Source organism: Phyllobates terribilis, unplaced genomic scaffold (genome assembly GCF_046119375.1).
Source record: "Phyllobates terribilis strain yellow unplaced genomic scaffold, ASM4611937v1 Scaffold_1__5_contigs__length_1240528914, whole genome shotgun sequence".
Classification (NCBI taxonomy): Eukaryota; Metazoa; Chordata; class Amphibia; order Anura; family Dendrobatidae; genus Phyllobates; species Phyllobates terribilis.
The window spans coordinates 1,172,410,462-1,172,416,548 of NW_027362761.1; the positions used below are offsets into that span (position 1 = coordinate 1,172,410,462).

Consider the following 6,087-nt stretch of genomic DNA (forward strand, 5'->3'; position numbering starts at 1 on the left):
AACATAAATATCTGACAAAATCTAAAAAAACTTAACATAGTCAATATTTCCGTAACTCAGAACGTCTTAAAAAAAATATTAATTCCTGCTATTCCATTTGATTGGGCTAAACCTCTATGCCTTTATTGTCTCTCCCACCACCCCCAATACATTCTACATTATTCTTAGTTGTTTTCCTTCATGTAGAATTAACCTCCAAGGAAAGAAAGAGTTTCTTTTTATTCCGATATTTCTGTCCCATTGACTTGCATTGGGTTCCAGTATCGGAATCGGCGACATCCGATACTTTTTGGGTATCGGTCCGATCCAATCCGATCCGATATTTCCCAATATCGGAAGGTACCGCTCAACACTAGTCATCAAAGATTAGACCCAGAAAACAAACTTTAAGTGCTTTCTCCCATCAGCACCAATGCCATACATGTTGACGTTTAGTGTGGTTGAGGCACGCTGAAGGGCTTAGAAGCAGTCATTTGCCTATCCAAGCGTGGATTTTACTGTATTTTTTTGGGAGTTATGTCACTTTTCCACCATCTTTGAACTACTAAGAGCACTGAAGATCTCTATTCTTCCATATTTGTTTTTAATTGTTTTTAGTTCCTATCTTTGAGAAACAGAATGAACAAGTAAAAAACAGCCCATGATTAGTTTTTTTTCTGCCATTTTTCATTGTTTACCATGCAGAAAACTTTATAGGACAACATAATTATTATGGTCAGTATGATCGCAGCAACCCCCGGGTAACATAGTATTTTTAGAATTTGCTATTTTTGCATGGTAAGACACTGATTTACAAAACATGTAAGCTATAACATTTTTTATCAGCATAAAGAGCTGTAAGGAGGAGGCTTTTTTTCTATGGGAAGAGTTGAAGGTTTTATTAATACCATTTTGGACTACATAAGAATTTTTTATTTTTGGTTGGCAGAGTGAACAAAACAGGGAGCCCTTGGTGTACGAAAGAGATTGATATGAAATGGATGGATAGATATGAGATATCGAGAGATCTAAGGATATTTGATAGAATAGAAAGATATATATATATATATATATATATATATATATATATATATATATATATATATATATATATAATTGTCTTATCCCGTCTGTCTGTCCTTCTGTCCAGGAAATCCCGCGTCGCTGATTGGTCCGGCCGCAGCCAATCAGAGACGTGGCATTTCAGAAAAAGATGGCGGCCGTTAGCTGCTCATCTGCCGCACGGAGGTCAGCGGCTATGCAGTCGGGAGATGCAGCCGGCTGCTCGCAGCATAAGTCCCCCGACCGGAGGCGCCGCTGACCTCCATGCGGCTACCGTCGGGAGATCAGTGGCTTCTTCCGACGGTAAGTGTGACTCTCCCCCCCTCTCTCTTCCCCCCCTCCCCTCCCCACTCCCCTCCCATGGGCCACTATGGGGGGATGTGACATCCTGCATGGGGCATTATAAGGGGGGGGATGTGACATCCTGCATTGGGCATTATAAGGTGGGGGGGTGTAACATCCTGCATGGTGCATTATAAGGGAGGAGGGTGTAACATCCTGCATGGGGCATTAAGAGGGACGGGGGGATGTGACATCCTGCATCGGGCATTATAAGGAGGGGTGTGTGTGACATCCTGCATGGGGCATTATAAGGGAGGGGGGGATGTGACATCCTGCATGGGGCATTATAAGGGAGGGGGGGGATGTGACATCCTGCATGGGGCATTATATAGGGGGGGATGTGACATCCTGCAAGGGGCATTATAAGGGAGGGGGGATGTGACATCCTGCATGGGGCATTATATGGGGGGGATGTAACATCCTGCATTGGGCATTATAAGGGAGGGGGGAATGTGACATCCTGCATGGGGCATTATATCGGGGGGAGAGTGACATCCTGCGTGGTGCATTCTAAGGCAGGCGGATGCTTCCCGGTCCTCACTTACACGGTTCGCTGATTGGTCACAGCCGCCGGACACGACCAATCAGCGATATCAGCGCCAAATTTAAACACCGCTCTGCTGATTGCTCCCGGCCACCCGCGGCGACCAATCTGCGAATGTGGCGCCAAATTTAAACACGGTCTCCAGCCAATTGGCGGCAGATTTAAAATAAGTACGCCACCGTCGGTAGACATATTCTAGAATACCCGATGCGTTAGAATCGGGCCACCATCTAGTGCTCTAGTGTATATATATATATATATATATATATGAAGCAGTTAAGAAAGATATGAGAGATAATTAGATATGAAATACAAACATTGATAGATGTGAAATAGACTGATTATACGACATTGATAAATATATTTGATATAGATGGAGAGATAAGATATATGGGTATATAGCTACAAGATAAATAGATTGCAAAAGATATAGAAATCCTTATAACAAAAGCACTTTTTCTTTTTTTCATGAAACCCCTTTTGTTTTCACTTATTTTTCTTTCCCGATCGGTAAGAAAATGTAATTCAAAAACAAATTTTTTATTACACGATTTATTGCAAAACTCATACAAACAGTCTCTTGGATAATAAAAGATAAAAATATCAAAATTGATAAATAAAACAGTAAAAAAGCCACCCGCTTCTCTCAAATTTACACATTGTGTAATATATTAAACTATGTACATGACAGATAACTCTGCATTGTCATTTACCGTTAACGCTAAAAAAAGTCCTATGGAAATTCTGAGATGTAAAACAGTGGCAGCCTATTGTGAATATAATGTGTTCTTTCTTGAAGACATCCCAGTAGATGTTTTCAAGTCCAATTTCCATATTGCGCATTTGCACTAGTTCCAAAAAAATATATCTAAAAAACAAATATCTCCGCCAACAGCAGCCAACGTTACCTAACTTCTCTCCTGGGGCTACAATTTGGTGCCCGCTCTGGAGTATATGAAGCTGTCGACACTGAAATTGTTGTGAAAATGGCTATCGAATTGACTGCTTTGATGGGAACCTGTGAAAGAATTGTAAGAGGGGCTTCTATTGAGGTGTATAGTGTGCTGCAAATCTGCAAATGGATCCACTAAGGAAGCTGAGGTGCCATTGCTTAGTCCAGTGATGTTCCTCTGGGAGAGTTCATTGACCAGCCCCAGAGACACCTGCCTGTTCACTGAGCTGGAGTCCAAAGAGGAGGTCATACTGCTAAAAAAGTTATTGACACAGGGAGTAGAGGTGATTTCTGTTGGAAATGTGCTATTCCAATCTTTCGAAGAGGCTTTCACCTCTGGGGATGATGGGGTCATCATGGATGGGTTATCACCAACTTTACTCCCTAGATCTTTGCCACCTTCTTCACCTTTTTCCAAGACAGCATCAGGCTTGTTGGATTCTGACCTGCGCTTTCTTCTCCGACAAAATTTCCCATTGTCAAACTTCTTCCCACAGTTAGGATCCAAGGTCCAGTAATTGCCTTTGCCTAAACATTGTAAAAATAATAAAAATTATTATTTTTCAAATTTAATGAACTAGAAACAATAAATACATTTAAATATAGCAACACTAAAGTATAGATTCTTAAAACAAACCTATGAAAATAAAGACATTTTTACTGTTTCACTAAGTGAAAAACATGACTGAAAAAAATTATGGGAAATTTCTAGTAATTTAGGGGAAAAATCTAAAGTATTTCAAAAGTTTTTTTTGTTAAAATAATTCTTCCTGTTTGAGGTTGGATGTAAAAGTCAATACACTTATGAAAAAATATGTTTTCCACCAAACTGTTAATTTTTATTTGTACTATTGCTCTATACAGGACTATACTTGGGCCACCTGAGGGTAAGAACTCTATGAATTGAACTGCAGATTGGAAGATATTTACAGATATTTTTAAGTGATTTAACTTATGATTTGACATTTTAAATGAAAAAAAAAAAGAAATTAAAATACAAAACCAAGGGAGACTCGATGGAAAATACTAATACTATTGCGACTAAAAATATAATTAGGATAATTGTAGTCATATTATTACCTGGGTCATTCTCATCTCTTCGCATTTTCTTAAAACAGTCATTCAGAGACAAGTTGTGGCGAATAGAATTTTGCTATCCTACTTTACTCTTATAAAATGGAAAATTGTCCTCCACGTACTGGTATATTTGGCTCAGGGTTAGTTTCTTTTCCTGAGCATTTTGTATGGCCATAGCAATAAGAGCTGAGTAGGAATATGGAGGCCTCACAATCTTCAGAAGTTCCTCCTGAGAAGGTATGGATAACCAAGCAAAATCCGAACCACTGCAACGTGACGAATTTGGCAGGAATTGTCTATGAGATCCATAAGAAGGTGGCATATATGAGCTTGGGTTGTTCCCATGAAGATAGCTAGGCATATTGTTGACTCCTGGACAATTAAGCCATAAGCAAGAGTTGGCTGCAGGTGGATAGTTCCCAATTGCAAAGTTGGCCACCCTTGGTGCTGAATATAAGTTCTGCTGGTGGTACATGCTGATGTTTTTGCTGTGTGCCGCCATCTCTGTTGCCTCCTGGGCACTTTTTGGATGAATCTGATGAAGGTTTGTAGATTCCTGATGAGCTGGAAGATTAATTGAGTTCATGCTCTTCTTCAGCACCTTCACAAATTAAAGTCTTTCTGAAAACAGATGCCTAATGGATTTGAAGTGCTGTCTTTATACTTCTCTGGAGTAGTGGTCCTCCCTGCCAGAGGCCAGTGATTGGTGTGTTTTCGTTTTATTTGTTCTTAACAACCAGTTGGACCGGTCGGTTGAAAGAGAACAATGTGTTTTTTTTTCTCCATTTATTATTGTACGGATCTGTCTGCAACTGCATTTCAAGACTTTTTTCCTAACAAATTAAAACTGAAATAAAAGTAAAAAAAACTTGATGCTGATAAAGGCAAGTTATTCACATGAACTATGCGAATCTCAAATACTTTTGACTACCTCTTACATTGATTATAGCATTTTAAAAGAAATTACGAAATGAAACATCCGTTAAGCAACTTAACTTCTTGAAATACTTTAAATACAAGTGAAAATAACTATAATTCTAATAATTAATTAGCAATAACAAATTAAAGAAATAAGTACAATAATATCATACAGTTTAAATAACATAGCATAACAATAATTTGTCTCTAAAACGTAAGTTTTTCTTTTGTTAAGAATTAAATTGTTTAAAGAAATTGTTAAATTAATTAAATGTATAATAAGAATAGTATTGCGTGCATCATTGTGAATTCTTGTATTTCCTGCCCACTTTTCAGTTTACTTGTAATTTGCTTTTTTTCACATTTGCATCTATCATACAAAATATAATCAACAATTGAAATAAAAAATTATTATTAAAAAAACATACGTTTTTATTCATGTCGCGCAAGATGCAAAATTATCAAATGTCTACATTATGATATTGGCATTCCTGCTTTGATCCAATAAAATCTACTATATATATCTACTTGCTCATTAGTTGTTTATTATAATGTATATTATTTCTTGGACGACTAATCTATTATTAAACAATATATCATTAGTGTACACTATACTATGAGATACTCATCAGAATAATTTAATATTGACTTTTTTTATGTAAGACATTACGCTCTACAATATATGTCAGTTAGCTTATAATATATTGTGATTCATTTCTCCATTTTTTAAATTCTATTTTAGACAAAGATTTGCAGACCTTTTGAAAAAATGTTTCTTTGGAACTTGTATAAAGATGTGACCTTTAATTTTGATGCTGTACACACTACAGTTTTTCCAGCTTTGTCAGGTTTATGTTGCTCTTTATGGTCTTGTATAAAGCATTAATTTTGTCTGCAAAAACACCAGAACCAAGAAAGATTCAAGCCTCCATTATAAGGCAACCACATTCTCTACTTCCATTTTGCCTGCATCATCATAAATCCAGCGTAGTCTTCATTAAGACGAATCTATGCACATACAGTATCTGCTACACTTTTGAAAACTTAAGTCTACGGTATTAGCAGCTAAGAAAAAAGTTTTGAGAGCCATTGATTATGCACAAAGCAAAGTTCACTTCCTTATAGAAATAAAGAATGACCCCATTTATCCACCATGATGCTATTGGCACACTCTGACCACAGCTAAATACAAAAGGTATTCAATTCAGTTGTG

The 6,087-nt window shown here is 37.3% G+C and overlaps 1 pseudogene; it reads right to left on the reverse strand.

Annotated features, from left to right (window-relative positions):
- Window positions 1–2,853: 2,853 nt before the first annotated feature.
- Window positions 2,854–4,542, reverse strand: LOC141173064 (forkhead box protein I1c-like; annotated as a pseudogene).
- Between the last annotated feature and the right edge of the window lie 1,545 nt (window positions 4,543–6,087).